This window comes from Puma concolor, chromosome B1 (genome assembly GCF_028749965.1).
Source record: "Puma concolor isolate L17-30 chromosome B1, mPumCon1.1.hap2, whole genome shotgun sequence".
Classification (NCBI taxonomy): Eukaryota; Metazoa; Chordata; class Mammalia; order Carnivora; family Felidae; genus Puma; species Puma concolor.
Genome location: NC_141670.1, coordinates 24,691,791 through 24,708,898, shown reverse-complemented (window position 1 = coordinate 24,708,898; position 17,108 = coordinate 24,691,791). Strand labels below are relative to the sequence as shown.

Below are 17,108 nucleotides of genomic sequence, written 5' to 3'. Positions count from 1 at the left end.
TCTCACAACTCTGGGATCATGACCTGCGCTGAAATCAAGAGTCAGACCTCCACCAACCCAGCCACGTAGGCGCCCCAAATATTTGTTGTTTAATGTTGTTTTAAGGGACCATTCAAAAGGGTTTAATGTTCTATTCTGCTTGACTGTATAGATGTTGAAGGGTGTATCAGTTTAAAGTGATGATGATGTTTTAAGACTTGGGGAAAACATAGACTGTTGACTATTGTAAAGGTCAGGAAAGATGAGACAAGCAAACTTTTGGGTCAAAAAAACACTGGATGTCATTCAATGATAACAACTGGCTTCAAAACCAAGTAAGCAGGATGGCATATTCTGCTTTGCTGGGGAGGAGAAAGACTATATACATGGACTGTGATCCTACTCCACATTTAAAGACAGTTTAAGACAGTGTAAGTAGAATGCTACTTTTTACAAATGCCTAACATAAAATGCCATCCTCCACACAAAATGAAAAATGCCATTAAAATTAAATTTACATATCCCTCCTAATGTGGTTTTCCATACTCTAAATGTTTTACTTGAAGTTGTTTGCCATTAGCCCCAGAACAGAGGTCACCAAAAAAAGAAACCAAACCAAAAATACTTGGTGTTCCCAGGTTCTTCCTCGAGTTTATAGTAACTAAATATATATTTATATTTATATTTATATTTATATTTATATTTATATTTATATTTATATTTATATTTATATTTATATTTATATTTATATTTATATTTATATTTATGTTCATGTTCATTTATATGTATGTATGTTCTGTGAAATGTGATGTTTTTCTGGCCACTAGCTTCATAAATTCCATTACAGCTAATTTCAGAGAAAATTTTATGAGGTCATTGGCTTTGTGTGGAGACACCTGTGATCAGTAATACACATGGAAGCAAAACAAAGATACCCCTGTGCTTTGAAATATTAATTTGACATAAATTATCTCATTTTTTCTCACAGACATTTTTATTTGTTTAGAGAGAGAGTGAGTGGGGGAGGGGCAGACAGAGAGGGAGAGAAAAAAAATATCTCAAGCAGGCTCCACTCCCAGCGAGAACGTCGAAACATTGGGCTCAAGCTCACAACTGTGAGATCATGACCTGAGTCGAAATTAAGAGTCAGATGCTTAACTGACTGAGCTGCCCAGGGGTCCCTCTCACAGACATTTTTAATGTAAGTAGATAATATATTGTTTACATCTGAAAAATGAGGAAGCTGTAATCAGAGAAATTAAATACCGCATTGGTGAGCTAGAATTTTGGCCTTCAGGTTTTCTGATGTATACACTAGGCACTTTGAAGTCAGCAGACAGAAGGAGACAACTCCAGCTCCTTCATTCTTACCTAAATGACTTCAGCAAATCATTTCATCTGTCCAAACTTCAATTTCCATAGATATAAATAAAGATAGAAATAACAACCTTACAGGTTGGGTTAGGGTTTTCTTAAATAGGATATAAATGTGCCTGGTTCGCTGTAAGAATTCAGTATTCCTTAATTCCCTCTGTCACTTTCATTTATGAAAATCAGCCACAGAAGACATACACATTGTGTTTGTAGAGTTAATGGACCACCATGGGTCCAGTCGTTAGTACGTGAAATCACTGATCCTAAAATGTCAGCTTCAAGTTACATGGTCTCATGCTGAATTCTGAAATCTGAAATTTAGACGCTGTAAAGAGATTCTTAAATAGTGAATTAATTTTATTAATCAAGACTCTATTCAGTAGTCAAGGAATTCCCTAATGCAGCTGCTTAGTTACCAGATAAGATCGATCAACACCCAAAAACCTGAGAAACAAGTTTCTTCTAAATAGTTATGTCCAGCATAATCTCCCTTTTAATTGAACTTTATCCTAATGCTTAAACAACTGCAGAAAAATGAAAACAAAAATGCATAGCAGGTCCTTTACTAACTACAATGGATAGCTGCGATTTTTCTGTGTTTTATACTTAGCTCTCTGCGTGGGGTTATCAGAAATTCATCATAGGAGTAGCTGGATTGGTAAAACAGTCATCAACTCCACCAGGGCTTTACCTCCCTTTTAAAAGTCAAAGGAAGGGGCACCTCGGCAGTTCCACTGGTTAAGCTTCTAATTCTCGATTTGGGCTCCAGTGTTGATCTCATGGTTCTTGGGATTGAGCTGTGCTGGGTTTGTGTTCACAACATGGAGCCTTCTTGGGATTCTGTGTCTCCTCTCTGAACCCCCCCCCCCACCAAAAAATAAACTTTTTAAAAAATAGTCAAAAGAAAAGTTAAGGAAAGAGCAGTACAGGACGCCATTCCTGAGGATATTTCTCTTCTCAATGTGAAATCTCAGTCATGGAATTTATAAGAATTCCAAGCTAGCAATTAGCACTAAGAACTTAAAGAGGTGGAATCTCACTAATGGTAGCAGCAGCACCTTCAATATCCAGTCCATAGGACAGTTAGGAGACTTAAATAATAGTAATAAATAAACTTTAGATGGACAGTACTTTAAATTCCTCCACTGGAATGGGGCTGAAGTCCAGAGTGAATTCACTGAGCTCTCAGGGGCAAAAGTATTCCTATTTATTCATTATCGCCAAGTTTGAACCTGTGCTATTGAATGCACATAAATTCTTTGGTTAATTATATTGAAAGTCCCTTTCCATTGTAAATTATAAATTATATAAAATTATAAATTATAAAATCATAATTAATTATAATTTCAAATTATAAAATCTTTTTTGTATTGTATTTGAGATCAGGGGCCTTTTTCACTCTGTAGTGCCACTTCCTAGCACTTTATCTGGTATAAGATAGACTTTCATTAAATGTCTCTCTGAAGTTGTTGCAAGTGAAACGAAGAACATGGCAGCGCTTGCTGTCCAGGAAGAGACTGGGCGTCCCTAGGGCCTCCATATCAGCTGTCAAAAAGGGCTTCAGGAGAGAAGGCTAAGGCCTGGCATGGAATATTAGCTGTTCTGGAGAGTGAGAGAGAAGAAAAAAGAGAAAAGCCAGATGGAAGAGGAACAAAGGAATCGGGAAAGGCACATCGTGGGAAGGAGGCCAGAGAGAAGTAGAAACATTTAAATTCTTGGATACTGCTTCTGCCTAGCATACAAAACTTTTGTAATCTGAGCCCATCCACCTGCTCAGACTTCTTCTCCTTTACTTAGCTATGAAATCTCTTTATTAATTTTTCCCACCTTTTCGGGTAAATGTAATCTGTTCATCCTCTCAACATATTTAGGGTGTACTACCTGTCACACTCATTCTAAATTATGTGTTATTCCCCATCTAAACTAAAAAATTACAGACATATTGCTCATATTCCACTGTATTCTTGTACACAACATGGTGCCTTACATATTGATGTATCAGTAGCAATATTGATAACGATCAATATTTTAAGGACCTTCTCTTGAAAGTTTTTCTTTTCCTCCTGTTTTTAATGCTAGTTTAATGAATGGTAGAATAGTAATTCAGAAACTGGGCAGGGGGCGCCTGCGTGGCTTAGCCGGTTAAGCATCCGACTTCAGCTCAGGTCATGATCTCGTGGTTCATGAGTTCGAGCCCTGCGTTGGGCTCTGTGCTGATGGCTCAGAGCCTGGAGCCTGCTTCAGATTCTGTGTCTCCCTCTCTTTCTCTGCTCCCTCCCATGCTCATGCTCCTGCTCCTGCTCATGCTCTGTCTCAAAAAGAAATAAACATTAAAAAAGGTTAAAAAAAGAAAAAGAAACTGGGAAGTATGCTGAGATGTCCTCCTGTGTTCAATTTCAGTATTAGTTTACTTCTTTCCACAACTTCAATATCACTTTTGTTTTCTCTCAGTTATTCCTCCATACCACTGCCATCTAACACTCTAAAACAAAACTTATTGTGCAATTCTCACTTAAAATGCTTCCAGAATCCAATCGCCTATAGAAGTCAAGCCCAAATGCCTTAGTAGAATTTACCTCTTAGCAGTGCTATCTATGCATTTTACACTTGAGTGACAATAAAACTCTTGCAGATTTTGAAATGTTTACGAACTGTCATGAATACTACTTCGTCCCAACTTACCCCTCAGCCTCTCTCCCCTTTGATAATGATCTCTACAGATTTTTGAGGGGCTGATTCTAGATTATTTTCTCTGTGAAACAAACATGTTCTGGGTCCTTTCTGCTCTTCCTCTATCTGGTCAGCATCCTCAGCCCCCTGTGAAAATTCCTGGTATAGCATTTATCACATTGCTGTGCAATTTGATTTGAATTCTTATCTGGTAACTTATGAGTTCGTTGAACTCAAAGACTTCGTCTTAACTAATTTTGTACACTTAGCACTGATCTTCTGATATATCGTTGAGGTCAGTAAGTGAAAGAAAGAATTGGGAATGGAAGAATGAAAGCATGAACGCATTAATTATTCTATTGGAGGGGAGAGGGAAGATGGCGGCGTAGGAGGACGCTGGGCTCACCGCGCGTCCTGCTGATCACTTAGATTCCACCTACACCTGCCTAAATAACCCAGAAAACCGCCAGAGGATTAGCAGAACGGAGTCGCCGGAGCCAAGCACGGACGAGAGGCCCACGGAAGAGGGTAGGAAGGGCAGCGAGGCGGTGCGCGCTCCACGGACTGGCAGGAGGGAGCCGGGGCGGATGGGCGGCTCGCCGGCCAAGCAGAGCCCCTGAGTCTGGCTGGCAAAAAGCGGAGGGGCCTGACGGACTGTGTTCCGACAGCAAGCGCGACTTAGCGTCTGGGAGGTCGTAAGTTAACAGCTCTGCTCAGAAAGCGGGAAGGCTGGAGGGCAAAGGGAAGGAGAGCTGCTGAGGCCCCGGACGACAGAGCTCAGGTTGGTGGGGAAGAAAGGCGCTCGCCAGAGCCATCTCCCCCGCCCATCCCCCAGCCAAAATCCCAAAGAGAACCAGTTCCTGCCAGGGAACTTGCTCACTCCGTGCAAACACCCAACGCTGTGCTTCTGCGGAGCCAAACCTCGGGCAGCGGATCTGACTCCCTCCTGCTGCCACAGGGACCCTCCTGAAGTGGATCACCTAAGGAGAAGCAAGCTAAGCCTGCCCCTCATGCCCCGTGCACCTTGCCTACCCACCCCAGCTAAGACGCCAGATCCCCAGCATCACAAGCCTGGCAGTGTGCAAGTAGCCCAGACGGGCCACCCCACCCCACAGTGAATCCCGCCCCTAGGAGAGGGGAAGAGAAGGCACACACCAGTCTGACTGTGGACACAGCGGTGGGCTGGGGGCAGACATCAGGTCTGACTGCGGCTCCGCCCACCAACTCCAGTTATACACCACAGCACAGGGGAAGTGCCCTGCAGGTCCTCACCACGCCAGGGACTATCCAAAATGACCAAGCGGAAGAACTCCCCTCAGAAGAATCTCCAGGAAATAACAACAGCTAATGAGCTGATCAAAAAGGATTTAAATAATATAACAGAAAGTGAATTTATAATAATAGTCATAAAATTAATCGCTGGGCTTGAAAACAGTATAGCTGACAGCAGAGATTCTCTTGCTACAGAGATCAAGGGACTAAGGAACAGTCACGAGGAGCTGAAAAACGCTTTAAACGAAATGCATAACAAAATGGAAACCACCACGGCTCGGATTGAAGAGGCAGAGGAGAGAATAGGTGAACTAGAAGATAAAGTTATGGAAAAAGAGGAAGCTGAGAAAAAGAGAGATAAAAAAAATCCAGGAGTATGAGGGGAAAATTAGAGAACTGAGTGATACACTAAAAAGAAATAATATACGCATAATTGGTATCCCAGAGGAGGAAGAGAGAGGGAAAGGTGCTGAAGGGGTACTTGAAGAAATTATAGCTGAGAACTTCCCTGAACTGGGGAAGGAAAAAGGCATTGAAATCCAAGAGGCACAGAGAACTCCCTTCAGACGTAACTTGAATCGATCTTCTGCACGACATATCATACTGAAACTGGCAAAATACAAGGATAAAGAGAAAATTCTGAAAGCAGCAAGGGGTAAACGTGCCCTCACATATAAAGGGAGACCTATAAGACTCGTGACTGATCTCTCTTTTGAAACTTGGCAGGCCAGAAAGAATTGGCACGAGATTTTCAGTGTGCTAGACAGAAAAATAAGCAGCCGAGAATCCTTTATCCAGCAAGTCTGTCATTTAGAATAGAAGGAGAGATAAAGGTCTTCCCCAAACAAACAAAAACTGAAGGAATTTGTCACCACTAAACCAGCCCTACAAGAGATCCTAAGGGGGACCCTGTGAGACAAAGTACCAGAGACATCACTACCAGCATAAAACATACAGACATCACAATGACTCTAAACCCGTATCTTTCTATAATAACACTGAATGTAAATGGATTAAATGCGCCAACCAAAAGACATAGGGTATCAGAATGGATAAAAAAACAAGACCCATCTATTTGCTGTCTACAAGAGACTCATTTTAGACCTGAGGACACCTTTAGATTGAGAGTGAGGGGATGGAGAACTATTTATCATGCTACTGGAAGCCAAAAGAAAGCTGGAGTAGCCATACTTATATCAGACAAACTAGACTTTAAATTAAAGGCTGTAACAAGAGATGAAGAAGGACATTATATAATAGTGACAGGGTCTATCCATCAGGAAGAGCTAACAATTATAAATGTCTATGCGCCGAATACCGGAGCGCCCAAATATATAAAACAATTACTCATAAACATAAGCAGCCTTATTGATAAGAATGTGGTAATTGCAGGGGACTTTAACACCCCACTTAGAGAAATGGATAGATCATCTAGACACATGGTCAATAAAGAAACAAGGGCCCTGAATGAGACATTGGATCAGATGGACTTGACAGATATATTTAGAACTCTGCATCCCAAAGCAACAGAATATACTTTCTTCTCGAGTGCACATGGAACATTCTCCAAGATAGATCATATACTGGGTCACAAAACAGCCCTTCATAAGTTTACAAGAATTGAAATCATATCATGCATACTTTCAGACCACAATGCTATGAAGCTTGAAATCAACCACAGAAAAAAGTCTGGAAAACCTCCAAAAGCATGGAGGTTAAAGAACACCCTACTAACGAATGAGTGGGTCAACCAGGCAATTAGAGAAGAAATTAAAAAATATATGGAAACAAACGAAAATGAAAATACAACAATCCAAACGCTTTGGGACAGCGAAGGCAGTCCTGAGAGGAAAATACATTGCAATCCAGGCCTATCTCAAGAAACAAGAGAAATCCCAAATACAAAATCTAACAGCACACCTAAAGGAAATAGAAGCAGAACAGCAAAGGCAGCCTAAACCCAGCAGAAGAAGAGAAATAATAAAGATCAGAGCAGAAATACACAATATAGAATCTAAAAAAACTGTAGAGCAGATAAACGAAACTAAGAGTTGGTTTTTTGAAAAAATAAACAAAATTGACAAACCACTAGCCAGGCTTCTCAAAAAGAAAAGGGAGATGACCCAAATAGATAAAATCATGAATGAAAATGGAATTATTACAACCAATCCCTCAGAGATACAAACAATTATCAGGGAATACTATGAAAAATTATATGCCAACAAATTGGACAACCTGGAAGAAATGGACAAATTCCTGAACACTCACACGCTTCCAAAACTCAATCAGGAGGAAATAGAAAGCTTGAACAGACCCATAACCAGCGAAGAAATTGAATCGGTTATCAAAAATCTCCCAACAAATAAGAGTCCAGGACCAGATGGCTTCCCAGGGGAGTTCTACCAGACGTTTAAAGCAGAGACAATACCTATCCTTCTCAAGCTCTTCCAAGAAATAGAAAGGGAAGGAAAACTTCCAGACTCATTCTATGAAGCCAGTATTACTTTGATTCCTAAACCAGACAGAGACCCAGTAAAAAAAGAGAACTACAGGCCAATATCCCTGATGAATATGGATGCAAAAATTCTCAATAAGATACTACCAAATAGAATTCAACGGCATATAAAAAGAATTATTCACCATGATCAAGTGGGATTCATTCCTGGGATGCAGGGCTGGTTCAACATTCGCAAATCAATCAACGTGATACATCACATTAACAAAAAAAAAGATAAGAACCATATGATCCTGTCAATCGATGCAGAAAAGGCCTTTGACAAAATCCAGCACCCTTTCTTAATAAAAACCCTTGAGAAAGTCGGGATAGAAGGAACATAGTTAAAGATCATAAAAGCCATTTATGAAAAGCCCACAGCTAACATCATCCTCAATGGGGAAAAACTGAGAGCTTTTTCCCTGAGATCAGGAACACGACAGGGATGCCCACTCTCACCACTGTTGTTTAAGATAGTGCTGGAAGTTCTAGCATCAGCAATCAGACAACAAAAGGAAATCAAAGGCATCAAAATTGGCAAAGATGAAGTCAAGCTTTCGCTTTTTGCAGATGACATGATATTATACATGGAAAATCCGATAGACTCCACCAAAAGTCTGCTAGAACTGATACATGAATTCAGCAAAGTTGCAGGATACAAAATCAATGTACAGAAATCAGTTGCATTCTTATACACTAACAATGAAGCAACAGAAAGACAAATAAAGAAACTGATCCCATTCACAATTGCACCAAGAAGCATACAATACCTAGGAATAAATCTAACCAAAGATGTAAAGGATCTGTATGCTGAAAACTATAGAAAGCTTATGAAGGTAATTGAAGAAGATTTAAAGAAATGGAAAGACATTCCCTGCTCATGGATTGGAAGAATAAATATTGTCAAAATGCAATACTACCCAAAGCTATCTACACATTCAATGCAATCCCAATCAAAATTGCACCAGCATTCTTCTCGAAACTAGAACAAGCAATCCTAAAATTCATATGGAACCACAAAAGGCCCCGAATAGCCAAAGTAATTTTGAAGAAGAAGACCAAAGCAGGAGGCATCACAATCCCAGACTTTAGCCTCTACTACAAAGTTGTCATCATCAAGACAGCATGGTATTGGCACAAAAACAGACACATAGACCAATGGAATAGAATAGAAACCCCAGAACTAGACCCACAAACGTATGGCCAACTCATCTTTGACAAAGCAGGAAAGAACATCCAATGGAAAAAAGACAGTCTCCCTAACAAATGGTGCTGGGAGAACTGGACAGCAACATGCAGAAGGTTGAAACTAGACCACTTTCTCACACCATTCACAAAAATAAACTCCAAATGGATAAAGGACCTGAATGTGAGACAGGAAACCATCAAAACCTTAGAGGAGAAAGCAGGAAAAGACCTCTCTGACCTCAGCCGTAGCAATCTCTTACTTGACACATCCCCAAAGGCAAGGGAATTAAAAGCAAAAGTGAATTACTGGGACCTTATGAAGATAAAAAGCTTCTGCACAGCAAAGGAAACAACCAACAAAACTCAAAGGCAACCAACGGAATGGGAAAAGATATTTGCAAATGACATATCGGACAAAGGGCTAGTATCCAAAATCTATAAAGAGCTCACCAAACTCCACACCCGAAAAGCAAATAACCCAGTGAAGAAATGGGCAGAAAACATGAATAGACACTTCTCTAAAGAAGACATCCGGATGGCCAACAGGCACATGAAAAGATGTTCAGCGTCGCTCCTTATCAGGGAAATACAAATCAAAACCACACTCAGGTATCACCTCACGCCAGTCAGAGTGGCCAAAATGAACAAATCAGGAGACTATAGATGCTGGAGAGGATGTGGAGAAACGGGAACCCTCTTGCACTGTTGGTGGGAATGCAAATTGGTGCAGCCGCTCTGGAAAGCAGTGTGGAGGTTCCTCAGAAAATTAAAAATAGACCTACCCTATGACCCAGCAATAGCACTGCTAGGAATTTATCCAAGGGACACAGGAGTACTGATGCATAGGGGCACTTGTACCCCAATGTTCATAGCAGCACTCTCAACAATAGCCAAATTATGGAAAGAGCCTAAATGTCCATCAACTGATGAATGGATAAAGAAATTGTGGTTTATATACACAATGGAATACTACGTGGCAATGAGAAATAATGAAATATGGCCTTTTGTAGCAACGTGGATGGAACTGGAGAGTGTGATGCTAAGTGAAATAAGCCATACAGAGAAAGACAGATACCATATGGTTTCACTCTTATGTGGATCCTGAGAAACTTAACAGGAACCCATGGGGGAGGGGAAGGAAAAAAAAAAAAAGAGGTTAGAGTGGGAGAGAGCCAAAGCATAAGAGACTGTTGAGAACTGAGAGCAAACTGAGGGTTGATGGGGGGTGGGAGGGAGGAGAGGGTGGGTGATGGGTATTGAGGAGGGCACCTTTTGGGATGAGCACTGGGTGTTGTATGGAAACCAATTTGACAATAAATTTCATATATAAATAAAAAAAAACCAATTATTCTATTTATAATTTATGTGTAAAACATGGGAACTTCCTGTTTCTTACTATATTTCTCTGTTCAACACTTCAATACAAATCAGGTTATTAATAGCCTGAGGTGACTATCTACTATCTGCATTTATTGAAACTGTTATTATGAGCCTAGCCAATGTTAATTATTCCAATGAAACAAGGAAACAATATTGTTAAATTGTCTGTCTAACGGAAACAAAGAACACCATGTTGTTCATTTGAAACCAGAGAATAAGCTGCCAAGATTTCTGAAAATAAATTATTGCAAAATCTGTTTTTACTTTTCAGTCAGCATTTTTTATGATTTAAAAAATATCTCAAGGCGTTTGCTCCCAGATGCCAAATCATGTCCTCTCTTCCACTTCTGAAGGTTTTCAGAAGATAAAAAGATAATGGGAAAGATACTTAATCAGATGGAAAATGCATTCGAATAAAACTATTTTCTTCAAGATGCAGTATATTTCAAAAATATTTGATTTGTCACCAATGAAAAAAAGACTCAAATATATCAAGAGTAGAAATAATATGGGGAGCCCTCCTACTCATGTTTTATAACCTTCAAGTAGCTTGTATTATACTAGCATTTGCTCCTCTGAAGAGGGGAGAATGCCTCTTCATTTGTTAACTCATTCTATGGCTTTCAATGAAGCAAAAATAATGGAAATTTTAAAGTATGTGTGACGAAAACAGAAGGGAAAAGAAAATAAATTATTCTCATATTGAATGCATATGTAGTTTGATGAAAATTACATCTAAGGAAAATATACAGAAATAACCCGTCCTTCAAATTCCTTCCTCCCCCCACAAAATATTAGAATAGTTAAGAAGAGCTCTCCTCAATCACTCTGAAGATATATTTTTCAGGAAATAATAAGAAATTCTAAGGTCTAAGATTACTGACGTTGTCATTTTGCCCTTTAATAATCACTAAAGGAATGGGTAGCAATATACATCTGGGGCTTTTAGAAAATCCTAAATGAAAAAATGTCACCAAGAGCATATCTTTAGTAAACATAATAATCATAAGATTCTATTGTTATGGATTTGTTAAAAGGCAGGAATGTCTGAATCGATTTATCACTACGTTATAAAATTTCTAACAGAAATTGAAATATAAAACTATGAGATAACTTGATAACAAATGAACTACCCATATTGGGGTTTGGTTTTTTGTTTTTTTTTTTTTTTTTTGTAAAAAAAAGTTCATAAAAGAGTAGTTCATGGTAAGATTTAGAAAATTAATAAAACCAGATCTCTAGGTGAAGTATCTTTTTACCACATTTAAATAGATTTTTTAAGCTTTGAAATATTTAATCTAGGGACTCCTGGGTGGCTTAGTCGGTTATGCGTCCAACTTTGGCTCAGGTCATGATCTCACAGTTTGTGAGTTCGAGCCCCATGTCAGGCTCTGTGCTAACAGCTCAGAGCCTGGAGCCTGCTTTGGATTCTGTGTCTCCCTCTCTCTCTACCCCTCCCCTGCTCACACTCTGTCTCTCTCTCTCAAAAATAAATAAACATTAAAAAAATAAAAATAAAAAAAGAAATACTTAATCTAGTAGTCTATTTTGTTTTGATGTTAGGCATTTTACCTAACATGCAGATGGTATATCTAATATTAGTTTTGCTCCTTTAAGGTCATGTTCATTTTTATGCATGCACATTTTCTGTGTACCCCTCTCCTTTAGAAACTCAGTCATTCCTCAATCCATATGCCATTGAAGCTTTTCTGATCCTTGTGGAAATTCACTTATCTAAAAATCTGCTGTCAGTTGCAAGATAAACTCATGTTTCTTTGGGGAAGAAAAGTGAATACCTTAATTCTGCCTTTTTGTTATATTTTATGCCTCGGGTTCTTCACCCCTATTTAGATTATTCTCTGAAGAGAAGATGGGCTTTCTACTGCTGTTAGCCAGAGACAGGAAGACTGTGTTTCTTACTGGCACACCATGCTGATCACTATCTGATGGAATGTGCAAGGAGAGGGACTCATCATCTCAGCCATACTTTTATTCAATTCCTTAATTCCCTGCTCCTAAGATTTTTGATACAATGCCATCAAATGGGTACATCTCCATTGCTTTTTATGGGAAATAAAAATCAGTAGGGAAGTTGTCCAAAACAGAGAGTACCTGATTGTCTTCAGTGGCTTCAGGTATTACATTCTTTATGGATTTATTTGAACCTTCTACAATCTTTTTTTTTTTATTATGAAAAAACACCCTCGTATATTCAAAAGATACTAATTCTGTAAATATCTTTACAAGCCTCAGCTACATGGTTAATCTGTACAAACAGACATGTGAACAAAGCTAGGACTTTTAACATGATCTCTCATTAAACACATCTTACACTCTCCTCAAGAAACCCAAGTGATCCTAAAACATCACAGTTTTACCTATCATTTTCTGAGTATCTCTGTTGATGTGGACAAAGTCAGAATCTGGAATCTTTGCGCAGACAACTTGCCTTGATATTTATGTTTTCAGTCATTTAGTAATAACTGAGTTTTATACCAATTCAGGTGAAAAAATGAAGTCTCCAAAGCCTATCCTGTAATAGCAGGATAGTGTGGCATCCACAGATAGAGCCCAAATGGGAAACAGCTAGGTACACAGACATCGGAAAGCAGTTGTTAGTGCCAAAATAAATTTCCTTCATCCTTTTACTTCTATAAGGTTTCACTTTTTTTTTTTTTTTAACTTTTTGTTGTTCCAGATTGCTCCTGTGAGTTTTATGTTATCAGCTGCCATGTAATTCATTGTGTGCCAATAGGTAAACAAAGAGCTCCACTTACTTGGGTTTGTTTTTTACCCACAAGAGGACTGGTAGCATTACTTTTAATTAATGTAAAGAATAGCAGGGTTTTTTTGTGTTTTGTTTTGTTTTGTTTTGTTTTGTTTTGTTTTGTTTTGTTTTTACCAGAACTAACCCTGCTTTCCTCTATAATGATATCTTCAGCATGAGCACCTATCATATTCCCAGCTGGGATTGCCATGAATACCTCTGCACCATACTTGGAGCAATTCCAAGCAGAGTAAACCATTAGAGTTTTATGCAAATCATAACCAGTCTGGGTATCCACAGTTTGTAGGTAAGTCCAGGGATCTTCAAAATTCTTGAGCTGTCACGTCACCCTGATTTTAATTGTGTGGTCTGTGTGCCACACTAAGTAGCTTTAAAGATGGTGGTCCTCTGAGCTACAAAATAATGCTTCAGAGTTTTATAGAAATCAAATCTTTTTATATAAATGGGTCTGTGCTGGTAAGTTGGGGGGTAATGTACAACAGAACCATGATTCATCTAGATTCGTGATTTTACGTTTCTGGAATACACTGGTATACTCACCAAATACCTCACCAAATGGACCTGTTAAGCAGAGACACAAATTCTGAGTATAAAGTTTCCATGTTTTTCCAGAAAGCATAAGTTGTGACACAAACATACATATCTGTGGGTGTGTGTATATGTGTGTGTGTATGTAGAGTATAGCATCTCACTGAGGACTACCAGACCCAACTAGTTTAGTTTGTGAGTCCTGACAATATTATCCAAATAAAATTCCAATCAAATAGAAACATTTTCGGAGAATTGGAAAAGAGAAAACACGACGCCTTAATATATCAAGGATATTTTCAATACCAAACTCAGACAAGAACAACACAAAACAGAAAATTTAAAGGTTCACATTTGTTCATGGGTATAGATACCAAGATCCTAAAGAAAATATCATGTTGAAACCAACAATCAAGTAAGAAGCATCAGGGTCCTTTCTTTGGCATTTATTATAGGAATATAAGTTTTGTTTAACAACAGAAAATTAACAAAATTATCAAGAGTAACTTATTGCTGGAGAACATTATCTAATCATATCAAAAGATACAGATATACCACTCAAAAAGTTCAAAATTCTTCCGTGATTAACTACATCGATCACAATTACCTCCTTTTAGGAAAATGGAGGTGAACTTTCTCCCACAGTTAAGAGTCATCTACAACAAAACCTACAGCAACCTCAAACTTCCTGGTGACACATTAAAACATCTCATTTACGAGCAGCAGCAGTACAAAGGTGTAATGTGGTTTCACCTTTCGTCTAGAATCACCACTTCAATTCAGCTCCCCACTACAGTTCTTGTACTACCCCTTGGTCGGAAGGGAAGGAAGAATGAAGATCTGTGAAGAGCATATTGTTTGGGGAAAAAGTAACAAATTTCTCATGCTTCATGTATAATACAGTTTTCTACACAGAAAGCCTAAAAGAACCTAAAGGTAATTTAATAACATTAGAGAATTATTTTGACTCAAAATTTAATGAAAGTTCTGGAAGTCCTTTATAGAATGAATCATCGAATTTAATCAAAAGATATTAAAGCCATTTTAAATGTAAGAATGTAATGTGATAACAAATAAGATATTAACTTAAAGTTGTTCATTTTCTCCAAAACCTTGACTAGATTTAATGCAATCTCAGGTCATCAATGATGTTTTCATGGAATTTGACAAGCTGATTGTAAATCTATATGGAAGAATATTGGGCCGAGAATAATAAAGCAATTCTGAACCCCGTCCCCAATTTCAGTAGGAAGATTTTTCCCTACCACATAACAAGACACATATAAGGTTCAAGTTACTAAGTTGGCGTGGCTGTGGTAAAAAGAGAGAAATAGACAGTGGAATAAAGAAGGCTCCAGAAACTTACCAAAGAACTTACATCTGTATGCAAACTTGATTTATGACAGTCACTATGAAAAATAAGTGAGTAACAAATGATTATTCAATAACTGATGCTAGGATAATTGTTTACACATATGGGAAAATCAAACTGTATTCATCACTTATGCAAAATAAATTTCAGCAGGATTAAAAATGTGATGGGTCAAGTTATACAATATGTAGACGACAACATAGAAGAATATCTTTTTGACTTCAGATTAGAGAAGGATTTCTCACATAGTAAAGAAAAAAATGATGATACTCGTATACTGAAATTAAGCATTTCTGCTGAACAAAGAGCATCACAAGAAGCTGAAAGGCAAAGCTTGACCTTGGGGAAGATATTTGCAGTACATATAATTGACAAAGATCAATTTCCAAATACCAAAGAACTCTAAAAAGTAAATGAGAAAAATTAAACTAATAGAAAATGACTAAGAACTTGGGGAGACACTTCACAAAATAAAAAGGTAATTAATATTCAATCACCATCTGGGAAAGACAGTTCATTTGTAATCAAATGAAACAAATTAAAACTGCAATGTGGCACCAAGTTAAACCCTCTAGTCTTGCAGAAACTTTACAGTGAAAAAACATATTTCTTATGGGAAGGTATGGATAAACGCTTAAGACAGAAAACATAAAAGTTTAAGAAAACAAATTTGACTATATTAATATAAAATGTTTCTTAACAATAAAATATACCTTAAACAAAGTTAGATACTAAAACATATACATAGTCAACAGCAAATATAATGGATAAACAATTACGATCTATAACTTTTTTCAATGTTTTTATTTATTTTTGAGACAGAGAGAGACAGAGCATGAGCAGGGGAGGGGCAGAGAGGGAGACACAGAATCTGAAACAGGCTCCAGGCTCTGAGCTCTCAGCACAGAGCCCGACATGGGGCTGGAACTCACGGACTGTGAGATCATGACCTGAGCTGAAGTCGGATGCTCAACCCACTGAGCCACCCAGGCACCCCAATAATTACCATCTAGAAAATATAAGGAACTCCTACAGACCATCAAGAAAACAACCCATTCTAAAAAAAATACTAATAAATAATTCAAAAAAGAAACTTGAACAGTCAGTGCAATGGGGGGGGGGGGTACTCCATGTTGGGCATTATAAATGAAAACCAAAAAGAGTTGTAATTTTATTTGAATCTTTTCTAGTGACCAGGATGCTAGAAAAGTCAACCTGTCATGTTGGTTTCTATCATCTTTCTGGCTGAATAAAGCATTATTTAGTAGTTTCCACGTGAGGCTCATAGCCAAGGGATGCTATTATGTGGCTGTTTAGAAAGTGACTATAAAATATTTGTGGAATTTATATAAAGTGCATTTTTCACTGAAAATAAACTTTCTTGGAATTCTTTTTTTAGGTAGGTCTTTTAAAATAACACACCTTACTAAATTTCCAGGCTTGTTTTGAATTAAAAAGGTTTTGCCTTCTTTTAAAATCTTACCTGAAATATGAAAATAGAAATCAGTTAGATAGAAGTTAGATAGAAGTTAGATAGATAGTTAGATAGAAGTTAGATAGAAGTTAGATAAAGTTCACTATGCAGTTAAATGATTGTGTGGCAATATTTATTTTGTTAATTCACTACTCAAAGTATCAGAAAGTATTTATTTTTTCAACAGGGTAACATTGGAGGGGATATACAATATCACAGAAAACATGTCAACGTGTTGTCTTGCTATGTCCCATTAGCAATGTGGCATTCAGTAAGCCAATCAGCTATCTGAAATCTTAATCTTCTTATATGTAAACAACAACAACAACAACAGCAAAAACCCCAAAACCCCCAAACCAAAACTGTGTGTCTTTTCCTCCTCACAGGACCATGATTTTTTAAAATATTTTTATCCATATTATATCTGTGTTATTTATATCTATGTTACTTCACGATTGCTTAGCATTATTGGTTATGGGTAAAGTCAGTTTAAAAGACTTACTGATCTATGGTGGTTTAGGAATATGAGAATTCTTATTCACTGCTGATGAGAGGGCACATAATGAATACCTTCTAGAGTCCTTATACT

General features: G+C 37.9%; 1 protein-coding gene across 7 annotated transcripts in view; it reads right to left on the bottom strand.

Moving 5' to 3' along the window:
• Positions 1-17,108, bottom strand: part of SGCZ (sarcoglycan zeta) — a 1,128,389-nt gene that overhangs the window by 33,095 nt on the left and 1,078,186 nt on the right. The window lies entirely within an intron of this gene.